This window comes from Haemaphysalis longicornis, unplaced genomic scaffold (assembly GCF_048455015.1).
Source record: "Haemaphysalis longicornis isolate Haplotype H1 unplaced genomic scaffold, Haemaphysalis longicornis Haplotype H1 scaffold_1, whole genome shotgun sequence".
NCBI lineage: Eukaryota > Metazoa > Arthropoda > Arachnida > Ixodida > Ixodidae > Haemaphysalis > Haemaphysalis longicornis.
The window spans coordinates 273,323,480-273,341,598 of record NW_027526203.1 but is presented as its reverse complement, the minus strand read 5'-3'; the positions used below and the strand labels follow the sequence as shown (position 1 = coordinate 273,341,598).

At 49.3% G+C, this 18,119-nt stretch overlaps 1 protein-coding gene and 1 long non-coding RNA gene across 2 annotated transcripts in view; one reads left to right on the top strand and one right to left on the bottom strand.

The window, feature by feature from the left end:
- The window catches only part of LOC144145987 (uncharacterized), a 180,535-nt gene that overhangs the window by 115,728 nt on the left and 46,688 nt on the right, over positions 1-18,119 (bottom strand). The gene's annotated exons all lie outside the window — the stretch shown is intronic.
- The window catches only part of LOC144145976 (high-affinity choline transporter 1-like), a 118,761-nt gene continuing 117,392 nt past the window's right edge, over positions 16,751-18,119 (top strand). The window contains exon 1 of the mRNA XM_077677861.1: positions 16,751-17,178. The gene's annotated coding sequence lies outside the window, so the exon portion shown is untranslated. The remainder of the gene's footprint in view (positions 17,179-18,119) is intronic.

Here is an 18,119-nt window from a genome sequence, read left to right as displayed (position 1 = left end):
TTCGCCGGTCAGAGCGTTCACCGAATTGCCCCTACACAAACCGCGGGGTGCTAGGCGGACCTCTAGGACGCGACAGCGTGGAAGACGCCAGGGCCTGCATGGATCTGGTGCTTTGAAAAGCGGCGCCCTTTTGCCGGTCACAGCATTCATCGAATTGCCCCTACGCAAACCGCGGGGTGCTGGACGGACCTCTAGGACGCGACAGCGTGGAAGACGCCAGGGCCTGCATGGATCTGGTGCTCTGAAAAGCGGTGCCCTTGACTGTCACTGCGTTCACCGAATCGCGCCTACCTACAGCGCGGGATACCGGACGGACCTGTGGGACGCGACAGCGTGGAAGACGCCAGGGCCTGCATGGATCTCCGTCTCTGGAAAGGGGTGTGTGAGAGAGATTGAGACGGTCATCATCCGGTGCCTGGTTAATGGAGCCGCTCCACTGAGCCTGCTACGTGGATGCGTTATCGTATGGCTGCTCGGTTTAGAGTGGATGCAAAACGTACGGACTTTTAGGTGCACCGGTGGAACCAAAAATATTTGTGTGACTAGACTGTCCGTTCGCTCCAAATTAAGGTACAAGGTCGGCCACTCGCCCTGTGAAGGGGCGAGTGGACGACAAGAGATCTGTGATATAGATTTTCTATGTGCAGAGCGCAATCTAGAACGTTTGCATTTCGTGATTTCGCAGCTCCGACTGAACTATGCTGTCAAATCGTATACTAGGCATCGGTGTTCGCCGAAATTTCTTTGATGGATGTATGGATTTGTCATCGGATTCATTGTGGTGAGTTCAAACCACACAACTGCCTTACAGTATGTTTGTAAACTTACACGTTCTTATCGCCATACTGCCCGTCGTTTCATACTGTGTCTTGTTCAGCTGGGGTATTATTTTATAAAATGATGTGTTTCTTTTCTGGCCAACGGATTTTTATAGTAATTACATAAGATATCAATAAATTATCCTAGAGGCCGAAAAATTCAAGGTCATGTAGCCCTGCCATTGTGAATGGCCAGCAGAGCTGTAAATTCATTGTGACTTTGTAACGACTGTTACAATGGTTTCGTTGTCGCTGCGATATACATTGATCGGCACACTCGCTTAACTGCAGACGCATGCTTGGATAATGTCGAGTCGATGGGCGTACGCCGTTGGGCGGTCTGTTGGCCGGATCGGAGCGGCATCGCACGCTGTATGTCCGCCAAACCAGGTCCGTTAATGAGGTCCGTTTTCGGAACTGAGACAATCACTTTGGAATCACCGACCGACTCCGACCACACGGGTAGTGCCAAATATCGCCACTAACCCACTGTACGAAGACACCTAAACCCTTTGTAATGGATCTGAATACGCAAGCTTTGATATCCAATGGAACGCCTGAGCCGCTTTACTTCGGCCCCGCCTTTTGAAAAGCGTCGTTCTCCTGTCCCCTCACTCTATTTTCTTCGCGATACCTTCCCCCTTACGCTTTCAAATTACTTCGGTCTCCTATGTACGCGTTTCGCCGCTGCTCGCTTCCTTTCTCTGCTCCCGAGTTAAAGGGCGTGCTATGGAACGCCTCACAATTCCAAACGCATCGCACTTCAATGACACGTGCCATCTCAGTTGACTGACTGACTGTGAGGTTTAACGCACCGAAGCTACACGTGGGCTATGAGGTGCGAGGTAGTGGAGGGTTCCTGATTACGTTTGATCCCCTGGTGATCTTAAAAGGACAGACTACTGATTTTTGTCGAGTATATTTTCTCTATCCCAAATGAAAGGGCATTATACTGAGAACGACCAGCATTAATTTCTTTATTTTCTCTTACCCTCCCTCCCCATTCCTTTCCCCCATCGTGACTAGTGGTCATCCTTTTCTGTTAAAGGTTGTCACTCTCTCTCTCAAGACACCTCAACCCGAAACGATTTCACTGATAGTACTGATAGCAACGATTTCACTGATGACAGTGAGCCGTGCGGCAGCATACTTTTAACTGCACATGTGATAAAAAGACGTATATGAAAACTTGTTCCCCGCTAAAACAACAGTAATGTGCAAACCTCCCTATTCCTTTATGCGGTTTTTGAATCACGCGTTGAAACCGACGGAGTTGTATGGACACATACACTAGTGTTACGTTTAGGCACTACATGGCGCATCCTTTCAGAGTTCAGAAATTTAAGAGCGAAATTTAAATTATTTCCGCCTCTTTATTTAGAGATTCCTTGCGGTTACCCCACTATGGAAAACTCTGGCTTTCATATGAGCTCCACAAAAATAGGTTGTATGTTCCTTTAAACGTTCGCCGAAATCTCGACACACCGGCGTTTTCTGGCGTCCACCGGAAAAGCAGCCACCGCGGCGGTCACCGAACCTGCGTCCTGGGGCTCAGCAGAACGGTATGCATTAGCCGCGGCGGTCACGTGCAGCTTCAGGAGTGTTGATGTGAGCACGTCGAGAAATTTGTGGAAACCTAGCCTAATACAGCTCAGTTGAAAAATAGGAGCCTCTGGCTACCACGTACGTGACCAGTGGCGCTACCATTTCTCCCGCTTGATTCGTATTTGATAAAAAAGTGATTTTGTCTTCATAATGAACTATCAAGAGTTATAAACATATAGTGTTTCGTGCTATCCAAATAACGCACTTAAGTGTTAGTAGTGGCGATGAAATGTTTATAAATGTAGAAAAATACCCACAAAAGTATTTCAGCGTACATTTAATAATATTACGCGATTATTTATTTGCAAACAACATGCTATATAAACAAAAAAAAATTGCAGGACATCTTAGCACTTGATGCGATGTAGTGAATACGAAAGCATTAGCACTAAATGAAAGTATATTGCGGATTGGCTCTCTTCGCCGCGTACTGCCGTTCCCTCTCCCATTCGGCGCCGAATCACCGTGAGAAACCACATTCCACTGCTGCTACTGTCCATCTCCGTACACAGCACACAGATAAAATTCGAGAAACAAGTGTCGCGTGGAAGGAAGAGCGCTCATTCTGTGTGGAGTCACGACGCAGCGCCTGCACTGGCGCCATCTTTTTTCCACCGGGTAGAACGACGTGGGTCAGTGGCAGTGTTGCGGAATGGGCAGGCCCATTCAATTCTAATTCCATTGCAAGTAATTAGAACTTGTCATGATTCCATTCCTTTCAATTCCTCGGAATGGCAGAAGTTAGTCCATTCCCATTCCTGGAATGGACGGGAAGCTCAATTCCATTCCTTCAATTCCTCAACGTAAAAACTGCCTCAGGTGCTCTACCGAGTTACCGAGGACCGCACCATGAACCTGGCGTTGTCATACGACTTGAAAACTGCAAAAGTACGCAAAATGTGTCACTTGTCACCGAAGTTGTGAGGTGGGAGCAGGTTGGTTACATATCTTGTTCAGAACAACTACCCAATGCAAAACAGTACCGTCCCTTCATAACGAAAGTAGAGGGAAGCGCGAAAGCTAAACGTGCGTCCAACTTTCGCTGAAGGTGCGTCTAACCGATCGTCAAACCTTCAAACACCGAAACCGCAAGTGAAGAACGAACTTATGCAACGATTTTTCGCGCACTAAGTAAATGCAACTACGAACGATCTAAATGTACACCGTTACGTGGTTTGTGAGATAAAGGTATGCACTCCTTCTTCGTGTGTAGTCTTCCCCAGAACCGGCCGTCTTTTGCTATTTCAAAGGAAGCGTTTTCACACAATGGAGTCCCAATTTTATATATAGAGAGAAAAACCTAATTTGCGGTCCCGGGTTTCACGCCCGCGCCGTGCGTGTAGAGACCTTATCAGAGCTTTTCAGTCGAGCAGCCGGTCTAAAGGGGAATGTATCAGCTGACAGAATGTGGTCGCTCCCTCTAAAAAAGCTATCGCTTTAAAAAGGGGCACTGTCACACTGCCCCTTTTTTCGTAATAAGTAGTAAGATGCCACAACTCATTATAGTATTTGCATGTTAGCATGTTTTAACGGTTTTTAACGGATGAAGCAGCCATTACGCTGATGTGTGCTTTTTCTGTTTTGCTGCAAAGCCTATGGCGTGCTATCTGCTTTGCGTGCCGTCACACCAGAGTAATTATTATGCACTGGATAACCCATGCGGAGCTTGCTAACATATACACGCATTTGAAATGCTTACTTGAAGGATTTAAAGTAAATCTACAGCATTGATCACTGATGCTGCTGTACCAACGCGAGAGACGGGAGGGCAGCCGCACGGAACACTGTTAACAGCTTTTGAATTGACCGTAGGAAAGACGCCACCGCTTCCACGTTGACCTGCATTGCGCTTGTTATTGCCCTGGCGCTACCTCAGTCCAATGTGTTCAATACAGGACATTATTTATAACCCCCTCATTTAAAGTGACAGGGCCACATCGTGACGAGAGCCCTGTCAGGCAGTTTGTTTCCATGAATATTCAATCAATATGCACCTTATCAAAATTTTGAAATAACACTTCCCTACCTAAATAGTGGAGGTGCTCCAATTTACAAGCCGACGACTAAGCCTTCAGTATTCAGGTACCTTTGTACCCAGGTGCGAAGGCCACGCGCACAGAAACACAGTAACGAAACCACGAACAAGTTTTGCACAACTGGAGGAGAGGCAAAGCATGGTGTCGCAATGTGAGACCTGTCAAAGCACTGGAGCCGGAACTATTAGAAACAAACGCCTTTCGGCAGCTGTGTGTTCTGCATTGTCTTATATAATATCTAGTGTAATGGTATATCCCAGCTCCCCACTACCGTAGCCGACGTAGCAGAGAGTGCTCGCTTCTTAAGCTTATGGCACATGTCGGGCCCGCAAATCGCCCACCCACATCTCTTTGCTGTCTTGGTTTCTATTTGTTGAGGTCCCGGAGATCCGCTGCAACACACGGACAGACGGTCGACAGGTTGGCGCCGTATTCCCGCGATACGCTCACCAGGTTGTTTTACAAGCTACAAGGCTATTCATTGAGCCCCGAGTGTGGAGGGTGGAAGGAGAACGTCACGCGGACTCGTTGTTTCCCGTTTCATGCCCGAACGTTTTATATTCTTAGCTCCAAGATTTCGCAGCATCCGCTTGCGCGCCGTTCGTATCCCCCCATCCCTGCTTCTCGATGCTATTCCCCGCCTCCTGCAGCCTGGCCACATGGTGCCGGCTACAGAGAGAGACGCCGGTCTGCCATCCGTGCCATGGACAGAGAAATCTATGCCTTGAAAAGCCTGCCGAAGCACGAAGAGCCGACCTAACGGCGCTACCGGCCAGACACGCTTGCGCAGCTCGAAGTTCACTTTCACACGCGCTGCGGCAGGCTGCGCGGAACGAGATGAAGGGTATGAGTTCTCGTTTTCGTCGCCGGTGCTCCCTACGAGATGTACCGACGCAGTCGTCACCACAGACTAATTTTTAAGCATCCGGAAGGCGCCAGCAATGTTGACGCCGTCGTCTAAAAATCCCCATTCCATTCCAACTCCATTCCGGTTTAAAGGGTCTTAATTCCATTCTCATTCCATTCCTCCAAGCGGTGTCCTCCCATTCCATTCCGGCATCTTGAAAAGGTGGAATGAATCCGGAATCATTCCAATTCCGGAGTGGTAACTCCGCAACACTGGTCAGTGGTGCGATTGTGTCGTGGCGTGAGGTCTCCTCGTGGCGGTATCGTCGTGTCATAGCGCTGACTTGTCACCGGCAATGAATGGGGCTAAGGTGTGCATTGATAGGTTAGAAAAATGAAAATAATAATGCGAAGATTGGCCCTACACAAAATGCCTAAATCCCTCACATAGAACACAACACCGCACCCTCGCAAGCGTCACTCTTACGAATCCCCGGAACGGTTGGCGGAAGGATCAGAGAGGCAAACCGTCATGCTCAAACTAAGTACATCCGAAGATGCAGGCACACGCGCAGGAAGAGGATGCTGTTGAGGAAGGGGGGGGGGGGGTAGTCTTGACGCCGACGAGGCAGAGTCCCACGGCTAGCGTCAGGAATGCAGGGGCTAATGACCGCGTGGTGGCTGCGCGCCCGCCCGCTGTGAAGGGAAGCTGTCTAACGTGAGGTTTGTTCCCCTTAGAGCCCAGCTTCCTCTACTGAAAATTTCTTGCTGGGTAACTACCGTCCTAAAATGGTCATACTTTCGCCTTATTAAGAACGCGTATTTAAAATAGCACCTGTTCTCCTTAGTTAATTATGTTAGGAGCGTGATATTGCACCGATAGCCACTGGGACAGCGATTATATTGATAGGCCTTGCTTTGGCGGATGTCATCTTCACGGGAACATTAATTGTTATCATTAAGCCAAGCTGGTTATAAGAAATAAGAAATGGTTAAGAGATAGCCATGCGACTTTTGTACATTGAAAAAGCCCTTATACTGAGGACAACCACCCGCGTTGCCAGACGCTAGGAGGTACACTCCAACCCTGGTATTCTGAATCCTTCCTCCCTTGCAGCCTCCAGTGGAGGAGATCCTTGTAGTGGATTTCCCCATGCATGAGCATTGCGGAATCCTCCCCTCAGCCGAGTGGAGGGAGCAAGTGGAGTGGAGGAGGGAATCAGAATAGGCCCTATGTCCCCGTAGGTCGAGTTCACCACAGCGTTCCATAATGAAAAGTTGAAGGAGCCCAATATATGATTTAACTTAAAAAAATGCATGTGCGCAGGAACAACACGCAAGGCGTGAATGGCGTTTTGTATTGCGCAATGATACGCAAGTGCCTCTTCTTCACTCAGATTGAATGCTCGGCCACGTAATTCGCCGGATTTGTCTCTAGGCCACTTCGACTGGTTATTTTGTAGCAGTGGGGTGAAGACGCCCTAGGGGGACATTTCACAGTGTATGAGGGGCCCATTGCGACGAAGCGCTCTTTATGTAAGAAATGCGTTTGGATTTGCGGCAACATCAAGATAGTTCGCTGCGACCTTTGAGGGTCGTTGGTAACGCTGAGACGGTAATGCAGCTTCCTTGTGCAGCGCGGGATAACGTTTTGGTGTGGTCAGTCGAATAAGCTGCCTCACTTGGTACTTCAGGTGGGGATCATGGCGTGAAGTTGGCCCACACGCACGCACGCGCGGGCGACGCCGTACCATAGGACATTCACGGAACAAGAAAGTCTTTGAACACGGTGGTTGAGCGTAAAAACTCAGGCATGCTTTAATCTGCAGCCTTAAAATTTCGTAGCAAGAATTTGTGTAGGTCCTGTCCTAACGGCTGGATGCGACGTGATGTACAGTGGTGATCTCTCTTAAGGGGTGAACACGGGAGCGCGTGGCCGCCGGTACTATCAGAGCAGCCTACTGTGGGATGCGTGAAGTCGCACGCATGCGCTGTGCATGTCGAGCGAGGCTATACTTCCAGCGCGCGCATCGCGCCATCGGAGCGTCTGAACGTCGTCTTCTAACTTCATCGTGCTTGAAGCGGTGGAGCAATACGCCGCTGTAAAAATCAGTGGAACTTGAAACCGCAAGAAAACTGTTCCTGAGTGCGTGGTTATTCGTTCATTAGCTTGAATGCAATGAAATTGGTTCGTCACATCGCAACACGCCAGCTTGCTTCAATGAGACTCCACAAAAAGATGACGCTAATTAAACAGCAGTTTATTTGTTTAAGTAATTGCCGCTGAAACCAAAGGAACGCATGCACACAATGTTTATCAGAAATAAATTGAGAGCTTGAAGTGAGCGCTACAACCTTGATTCAAATTACGGTAGAAAAGCACCTTTGTGATTTTTATTAGGCATGGTCGTTCAAGGATCGAGGATTCGATGTTCAAAGCGAGGCACCATTAGCAGACGACGCACAGCATAGCAGAAGACGAGCAGACGCTCCGATGGCGCGATGCGCGCGTTCAAAAATTCCGGCTCGACACGCACAGCGCATGCCTGATGCTTCGCGCGGCTCGGATAGTACCGGTGCGCACGCGCTCCTGTGTTTACTCTAAACGAGATCACGCCTGCAGAAGACGAACAGCATCCCGGACCCCAGCTGGCGTCAGTGCGGTACAGATAGTTTTAAGTACCGTCTGGGTGAACTCCTCATCGAGCGCTGCGAGCTTCTCGCTACTGAGGAGGTGAGGGAGTATGTTGCAGCTTTATATGAACGATAAAAAACACTAATTAGAGTTCCCCATAGGTCTGCTTCGCTACAATGTACCCGAATTACTTAATGCCGCGAAAGAAAAGGAAGAAATTGAGCCGATAAGGAAGTTAGCATACATTACAGAGCTCAAAAACATAGCGTAATGTCTCAGGAGGGCACAAATTTTGAAGTCTTAACGGTGTTTAGTGCTAGCTGCATACTCCATCGGATTAACTGCGTTCATACTCTCAGCGATTGCCCCTTCTGGTCCAATTTGTGTAGAAGCAGACCCACGCAAAATTTAATCACTCTTTAAACCCACCTCTTTGCCCGCGTGGGTTCGTATCGTATCCTCGTCGCCACTTGTTATGCGACATGAATAGAATTAGGGTTTAACTAACCAAGGTCGGAAATACAGTTTTCACAAACGGCCAGGCCGGCCACCACTATCCGAGTGCCTCCGTCCGCCTCCCCGACTGAGCCGCCCGCACCAGCGCCACCTCTTATGGAGCGTCACAGGGCGTAACAGATAAAAAATCACGCACCCCTCCTCCATCTAACGACGACGATGGTAGAACGCGAAGCTTTCTCGTGACAGATTCTTTGGTTGTCGTCTGAGTTTGGACTGAGTTTGGACCATTTCGAAATGGAGCAATCCGATAGACGTCGACTTCATAACGCGAGGGACCCAGGTTCGGTTCCGGCCAATGAAGCGTTTTTAGATGCAGAGCATCTGATTCACTCGCCTTGTCCCTCCGGCGTCGTTGTCGTCGTCGGCGTTGTCCACCCCTCCCCCATTCTCCTCGCCGCGCCAGCTGCGCTCTCCGCCGCTCACCCCCTCTCCTCTCCGATAGCGAACACTCTCTTGCGAGGGGCATTGGATTGGATTCGATTGGATTGGATTGGCTTGGCTTGGCTTGGCTTGGCTTGGCTTGGATCGGATTGAATTGGATTTGGATTGGATTGGATTAAAGTGGATTGTGTTGGATTGTGTTGCGTCATATCCGCGGCACGTTGCGTCATAGCCGCGGCAGACGCGCTGGGACAGGCGCATGTGCAGTACTCTCTCTTCCCCGGTTTCCTCTCCTTCGGGCGCGCTGCGCATATAACTGGTGTGCCGTTCTCCGGCGAAGCAACATCCACACTTGGCTCAAACACCTAGAGTCCACGCCGCTTTACAAGTACGCCAACGTCGTCATCGACTGGGACCGGCTTACGCAGTCCCCTCAACGTTATGCGCGCTATAAAACGCGGTCCCTTCGCCGCTCCTCCTATGCGTCGCATCTACACAGGGGTTCCCGCGAGGGGAGGTGGGAGTTTTTTTTTTTTCTTTCACTTCACCCACGATCATTCATCATCATCATCGTCAGACAAATCTGGTTTTCCTGCAGGGTGTTCTGCCCGCTCTTCTTTCTTCGTTATTAATGTTTTCACGACACGTATCTTGGGTTCTGTCGTTATCTTAATTGGCTCATTTAGCCGTAGTTATACATCTCGCAATTCTTCAGCCGTGGATTTCCGCGATCGGCCCTGTTTCGAACCTGTTGATGTCGAAGCGGACGTGGAAGCTTCAGGATCACCCGACCCGCGTCTTCTCTCTGCGATGCTCTGAGCCCGTTTGCCACAACTGCAGCGTCGCGCTCCTCTTTTGTTGTGCGTTTTATTAGATGCAGAGCATCTGATTCACTCGCCTTGTCCCTCCGGCGTCGTCGTCGTCGTCGTCGTCGGCGGCGTTGTCCACCCCTCCCCCATTCTCCTCGCCGCGCCAGCTGCGCTCTCCGCCGCTCACTCCCTCTCCTCTCCGATAGCGAACACTTTCTCGCGAGGGGCTACAGTGAACTAGAATATCTTGATCCAGTGGCGCGAACGGGAGCGCTCTGCAGCGTTCGGCTGAAGCAAAGCGCGTCTACCGCCGCCAGGGGCGCCACTGCGACTTCTCCGAAAACGGTACCGCGGTTGCACGGGCCGTTACTTGGGGCGCTCGCCAGCTATTGCCGCTGCCGTTTTTTACTGTTGTACAGTAATTAACCTTTATGGAAGAAAGATGCTCATTTTTGTTGTCCCTGTACTTTTCTAGGAACGTTTTGTTGCTTATCAGACCCGTTTGAGCCATCGGGCAACGGCTACAAACAAATCGTCTGCTAGCGGCGCAGACGATACGAGCGGATGTGCGATACGTGGGCGGCGCGCGGTCGGACAGACTCATCCTCCCTGTTCTGTGACTCTCCGTCTGTTTATGGTCGAGGCCGGCCTTTCATTTTCTGCGTGTTTTGCGTTTCCGTGATGTTCCCCTACAGAAACAAGAGGTATGCGATCGTCAGGAATATAGTTATTGCGAGTGCTGTCGAATAGAGGTTGGCCAGGCCGGGTACGCGATGTCAAAACGAAGGACGGACACCTATTGCTTTGCTCCGGGTTGTCACAGTGGTTACCCAGGTGATCCCAAGGCGTCTTTGTTCGCCGCTCCCCTAGACGATGAACTGTGCAAAAAGTGGGAACAAAATTTGGGAAGACTGGACAAACTCTTGACCATATCTTCAGCCGTCGGTGAGCGCCACTTTGAACCCGAGTGGTTATTGCGGGATTACGTCCACGTAATAAACGGCTGTGAAGTGCGACTTGCACGCGGGAAGCTGTCACTGGCTCCAGGTGCTGTACCTATATATCATCCTGCCTGACTGTGCGTCGAATTCTGTACGGAGCATGCACGCGGAAGCCGCAAAGGAAAAGGCGGGCAACGACACGAGTTTCAGTTTCGGCAGCCAGCAAGAAGCCACGACAAAGCTGAAGAGCCGAAAAAGATGAGGTGCGCCAGCCACACCACGAGGCTTCTCTCTCTCCGCAGGGCTCATCAAATGAAGTCGCAAGTTCTGTGGAATGGGATGCTTTCACAATGAGCCATCTTCAAGAAGTCAAGCTTCCTTCAAAGCGCTGGTGCCGGCTAAATTGTGCCTATGATCGAAACGTTCTTTTCGCTACAACATCGATACGAAGAGAAAAAAAAGCTAGACATTTTTCACGAGAAATCTGTGCTCTTCTATTAACATGACGACAAAGTGTCGTCGCAAACATTCTTTTCGCGGTGTGTTATGCGGAAGCGGTGAAATATATTCCCTAGCTGTTGCGAACAGTGTGTTGCAAGAAGCTGACAGCAGTTCGGCCTGCAAAGGGGCCATGGCGGCTAGGAGGTTCAGTGATGTGTGATAACACCGAAGCTGCGATCTCAAACGACACATTTGGAGACGCTGCCTTCAGCACTAAGTGCCTGGGGAAAGTTTCCTCTGAAGGTAATTTGTTCATTGCAAACTTTGCTACTGAGAAAATCAGCCAAGTGGTACTGGACCCGTAAATACTGGGTATAATTTGCTTTTGTAGAGTGAAATTCACAAGTAGGTTCATGCCGGGAATTTATTACAGTAAATATAAAAAAGTAAATCCATTCGTAAAGAATTAAACATAGCAGTTGTCCACCGGCAGCACATCGAACGCGTACGCTCGCATCGATCGTCTTGCGCAGGTAGCAGACGACACCAAACAACTCGATTTACAGCCGTTTCCCTACAGCTCAAACGGGCAGATTTGCAACAAAACGTTCCTAGCAAGATACGGGGATGCCAGACGCGAGTAGCCTTTTTTTTTTTTTTTTTGGCAAGGTTATTTACTACCCAACATCGGAACAACGACAGCCATAACCATTGCCGATCGCCTGAAGTACACCGAGTCAGCGACTGCCGCGGCGGCGCCTTTCGAAGAGGGCGCAGCAGCGCCACCTGGTGTTTTCTACACAGAAGAGCACGCCCCTTCCTCGCCGTTCGCGCCACTAGATCATTCTAGTTCACTATACGAGGGGCATTGGATTGGATTCGATTGGCTTGGCTTGGCTTGGCTTGGCTTGGCTTAACTTGGCTTGGCTTGGCTTGGATTGGATTGGATTGGATTTGGATTTGGATTGGATTGGATTTGGATTTGGATTGCATTAAAGTGGATTGTGTTGGATTGTGTTGCGTCATAGCCGCGGCACGTTGCGTCATAGCCGCGGCAGACGCGCTGGGGCCGGCGCATGTGCAGTACTCTCTCTTCCGCGGTTTCCTCTCCTTCGGGCGCGCTGCGCATATAACCGGTGTACCGTTCTCCGGTGAAGCAACATCCACGCTTGGCTCAAACACCTAGAGTCCACGCCGCTTTACAAGTACGCCAACGTCGTCATCGACTAGGACCGGCTTACGTAGTCCCCTCAACGTTATGCGCGCTAGAAAACGCGGTCCCTTCGCCGCTCCGCCTATGCGTCGCATCTACACAGGGGTTCCCGCGAGGGAAGGTGGGAGTTTTTTCTTAGTCACGGGCTATCGAAAATGCTGCAGACAAAGTGAGCTTATTGGCCGTGTATCTGTGTTGGCTGCTTTCTCGCTAAATGAGCCACGCAATGCTCCCTCATCAAAAAAGCACGCATCTTACATAAACAGAGTAAATATCAGGGTTTGGCAACAGCTATCACAAAAGTAAACAAACTGAAACGACACGGCCGCGCTATCGGCCAGTGATCGCGCTGGCTGAAGTATCTATCCGGGTATGCGCACGGTATCCGTTTTGCAGCTGCATGCAACCGTCGCGTCCTTCTCACTCGTTCTAATTAGCATTAAGCCACGGTTGAAGTGCTGATACACGGAAAGAACACAAGACTAACATGCCCGTCCGCTTCACACGATTACCGCATCTGGGAAGTTTTTTGCTGGCTTGGGAGCAAACCCAGCCAGGAACGCCATTCAGGAAGGGGACGCAAATAGGTTCTAAATTCTCCTCTCTACTCCTTATATTGGCTACTGGAATAAAAATACGGTTTATTCACAATTCTAAGCCGTACCTATGGAGTAATTTTTTTTCTGTGGGGAGTTTCTAAGGCACATTGCTTGTTAAAAACTCCATTTCCGGCTAGTTTTCATTTACAGTGTAATGGTGGTGGCATGACAAGCGAGACGAACCACGGTGGAGGGTGAAGCCATGTATTTACAAGTCGGCCATGAGAGGGAACCTGTTCAGGTTACGCGCCACACACCTTCGTTTTCACCGCAGGTTGGAACCGCTCACTGTGCTGCGGTTCACTGCTCTCTTTCTCGTCTTCTCGGGTCAACATGCATATAACTAATAAGCACGCGCATAGCTTTTCAATTTTCACGTAGCATAACGAAATTTACTTAGCCCCGCAACAATCTTTCAATTCAGTGTTCAGTGCTCTGAATTTCCGCCTCTACCCCCTTCCCTCAGACACGCATGCTCCTTCTGTCACTGTGATACCCGCATCCCTTGCAGTTTTACATGGGAATATGCTGATGATACCGCGCTCGGAATCTTCCGTGTCCGTCCTTCGACAGAAAACGCGCGTGCCGTTCGCCTTGAGCGCCCGTGTAGCCGGTTGGTAGGTCAGGCATCCGCTTCCTTACTCGGCCCGCATTTCGCCATTAGCGAGTGCACGTGCCAGTATGGTACGGTGCCAGCGATGTAAGCACCTAACAAGGAACTGCATAACTTTCGGGACTCCTCACATTCTGTGGCCGCTATAGAGGTAGGCGACGGAAAATTAACCCCCGAAGAGCAGTGGCAATGTGCTGAGCGACGAAGGGGACGAAAACAGTGTCAGAACGGCTGGGATTTGGATGCGACGGTTGAGGTCGATTTTGGTTTCAATAAGATTGGGAAAAAGTCGAGAAGGCATGCTTTTCCATTTTGGGAAGTGAATTCATAATGTGGATGTTCGAAACTTCAAAGTGTGTACCCTGCAAAGCCCCTTTGGACAAGTGCAGCATGTCGCCACTTACCAATAATTACGAATTTGTGTAACCCAAGATATATAATAGCATCTATCCAGTGGCTAATTTTCTTGTTTTTTATTTGTTTTTGTCACACCATCTGACGACGTATGCTGGGGCTGGGGTATACTGTCGAAGCTGAATGCCGTGATTGGTAGTTTGATCACTGTGCAGACACCACTAATGCAAATTTGACGTCTGTCTCGCCGAAGCAGACAATTTCAATTTACGGCTACCTTTTAAAGGTGTAAATCAATGTGGGAACTTCATTTGTGAGTACGCACAATGGCAGTCGATTTGTCATAAATTTTCACCTGAAGCGCTGATTGATGGGGAAGCCAGCATATGTGGCTCGATTGGTGGAGAAGTCCCAAGTTTAAGCATGGCTCGACTGTGAAAGTATTTTTTGCCGATACCACAAAATCAAAGTTTACAGGTCGGCATTCGATGCCATTCCCGGAGACGACCCATCCGTGTCGGCTAGCATCATTGCGCATTCATTTTTTTTTTAGAAACCAATGACTCATCTTTTTTTTTTTTTTTTACATTCCCCTAGCATTTTGTGGTGGCGGGAACTCTTTTAGTGGTGTTGGCCGAGGCTTGCACCATCGACCACGAATCAGAGAAGCTTTGCCTCACCCGAAAAGCTGAAAAAGACTCATGGGTTAAAAGTTATAAGTGTACTAAAGAAAAAACGGGTTGGAAGCGACGTCAACCCTCTCGGCGGTGTCTTGCAGCGAATCCAATGAAATGGATTTCCTTGTGCCCTTCGCGCGCTGGAAACTCGTGCTACTCATTCAATAATTTTTAAAATTGTGTTTAGGCATCTAGAAACGTTGATTTATACTGCGTCGTGCACTGTCTGCGGTGAGCGCTTCTGTCTTGTGGACAGTTGTCTTATCTTTCTCCACCATCCGCCCTCCCCGAATTGCCCAGGGGCATTGTATTCGCAGGACCTCCTCGATTACCAGTCCTAAACTGCTCGTGCATTGTCTGGGTGAAGTCCGGCATTCATTTTTTCACACGTCTTCCTATGGCACCTTGTACGAGTCGAGGTCAGTCGTTACGCCAGACGGGAACTATGCAGGACTATTAAATCGGGGGTAGGAGCAACTAACAGGCGGGTAAAACGATTAAAACGGTGGCAGCGTGCGGCAAAACAGCTTAAAAGTTAAGCTCAGTGGACAGCACCCCATGGTCAGACTTGACCTGAAAGCAGACTTGACTTGAAAGTACTTAATATAATTAGATGTTCTATCAATATCGTATTTGGTGCTACAGACGAGTTCCGTTAATACGAAGTCCACGGGGCCGCAAAACACTTCGCATTAACCGAACTTTCAATTAGACAAAAAGCACAAGAACATAATTGTTATAAGTCCCCAAAACGTCTCCCTGCTTGATTTTATTCAGAATTCGACTCTCGTCCTCAAGCCGAGTAAACGACGCGGATTGCCATGATAGTTGAGACATCGCTAAAAACGAAGTCTGAAACGGCCACCACCCAAGTTGCTCACGCGGCGCTGTGCGCAAAAAAGAAGGCTGATTACCTCAAAAGAGGGAGGAGTACGCTGAAGGGAGTCTCTACTGGCCTGCCGCGTAATCGATTAACTGTGCGCTGCCGCGATGGTGCCGATATAGTACAGAGAACGCTGTTTTTGCATTTGAAATTTTCAATTTTATCTTGAAATGATGGTCACCTCGATGCTTTTTATTAGAAATAACTTCCAATTAACCGATATAATGAGTTTTAGCTTCAAATTATCGAGCAATCTCTTCATTTAATTGCATGTAAAATTGCCGGAAAAAGCACATAACTTCTAAATAACCAAAAAATTCCAGTTAATATAACCGACTTCGAATTATAGAGAGTTGGCTGTGTAAGGTTCGTTAATAAGCTATGCGTACTGGGGACGTGAAGTCGCTTACTCTGGCTGTCAGCCACGGCGAAATTAGAACCTTCCAGCAGCCCAAGCTGCAGCCGTCGTCTTCAACTTTTATCGCGTGAACGAAGAATTGTCGAACAAAACCAGCACGTTTTTCTTCGAAACTGTGCAAAGAGCGCAGATAGGAAAAAAAGCACAGGTCAACGAGATGGAACGCAGCGCTCTGGTGCGTTTTCTCTCTCTCCTGTTCCGCGTTTTTGCGCGCTATTTTGAAGCAGACCCCCTGTATTTTCGGGTATACGCAATTCTACGGTGACAACTTCGTGAAGTAATAAACTTTTGAGTTAACAAAAGAGTGCGAGTATGTTTAAGCATGCCTGAATAATAAATATGGGCCGGATCTCCCCTTTCGAATCATTCCAAGGCCACACTTCGTGTTTATCATACTGAGTTTCGATTAGCAATAATTTATTCTCACCTAGCATAAAAAGGAATAAAATAAGAAACATAACGAAATACAATTTGTCATGCAACTGACACGTTAGAGGCCCATTGGCAATTGCTAAAAAACAAGCATGTTGACTTCTGTAGATTCTGTAGATGGGCAGCCAAGCGCAAAGACAATGCAAGGAAATCCGTCTAAAGATACGCAGAAGTGGGAGGGATCGCCAAGTACGGAGTAAACGCGATAGGATATTGACGTCGTAGGACGCATGACATACATCCACGTTAAAGGAAATGGAAAGGCCAAAAGAAACCCTCATTTTACTCGCTGTTTTCAGAACGAGCTTTGGCATTGACGGGTATTCGAGCGAGTATGGGAGTTACAGGTGTCAGATAAGAAACGCGCAAATTTTGTTTACAAAGGAAACCTACATTCCGCGCAGACACGCTGCGAACTGGTTGCCTCCAGCAGGTGACATGATGCCTCCTCCCCACAGCGCACTCGGCGGTGCATCCTCTCTCAGAGTCGCCGGACGGACGCTTTCCGGGTTGCACGCACACGCGAGAGTGGCCGGGAAAGTACAGACGACTGTGCGCCATTCAAGGCGAAGCAAGTTTTGACGCAACCCGCGTGCGTTTTTGTTTCTCGCTGCACCCCTTCTCTCTCGCTCGGCCGCTGCATCACTGTTGCCGCCTGGAGGCTGGATGCTCGATGCGTCTGCTCAGTCGCGCGCCAGCAGGCATGTCGGCGGCGTCTCGGGGTCGCGGTGAAGCGCGCTAAGCACGCCGAACGGCGTGACCAGTGGTGACCTCACGAGGACGGCAACCATCACTTTCGTCACTTTCGGAAAACCTCGCGAAATCTCGCCGGACCTTGCACTCAGGAGAGACACCGTGTTCAACGCCGGCTCTGTGCCTTTACGTGCCAAATGCGCTCAAGACGGATTCGTAAGAACGTGGCAGACGCCTCCGTCATCGACACTGCCGTGGGCGAGGGGTAAGTGGATGGCCTCTTGTTATGGTCTCCTGTGGAGAACCCAGGGTTGGTAACCAGCCAACTACTAATAGTTATCCAGAGTTCATAGGGTAAACAAAGCGTTTCAACGTCTCAAAGAAATGGGCACAGCTAGGCAAAAGACCCAGGAAGAAGCGAGAGGCTGGCGCTCGTCGTACACACTTGTTTTTTGTCTTGGGTACTCTTCATTGGTCGTCCAGCTGTTTTTATAAAAAATTGTCTAGCTGCCGGCATTTCAAGGCACTTGCAATAGCGAAAGTCAAAAGCTCTCCAATGTGGCTATGCATCCTGCAAGAGGCTTGGCAACTGATACTTGTACCAAAATCCCCTACTTTGGAACAGGTGTCAGCGAGCACGTGTCAGAGAAGCTCGTTAATAGTTTGCCTCCGCCATGTTTCTCGATGCTTCGTTCATCCACTGGCTGCCGCTTCTGCATCTCGCGTGGGACACGTCCTGCCATCTAATTACCTCTCACACAAGCTGCCCGCTACTCCACCGTGGTTGTACGCGGCATGGGTTGTGTGCACTACTGTACCTGGAATAGGCAAAAAGTCGTGTGTGTCCGCATCGGCCTTGACATACTTTGTCCTGGAGCATATCCACACTCGTAATCCAGGCCACATCCAAGTGTACTAACACGGATGGATCTGTGATTTCGGCCTCTTCGGCAATCGGCGTATACATTCCGTCAGCGGGATGGTCCATAAAAGAAGAGCTCAGCCACAGAACATCCTCCACCGCCACTAAACTAGCAGCTGTCAGAGCAGCACCCTTTTTCATAAGCGGAAGTCCTACTCGGCGGTGGATAATTCTGTCCGATTCCCGACCAGCCTTTCAACTACTAAATAAGTCGCCTGATTGCCGGAACCCACTTGTCTGGGATATGAATGAAATATAATCGATTGATTGATGATGAGGTTTAA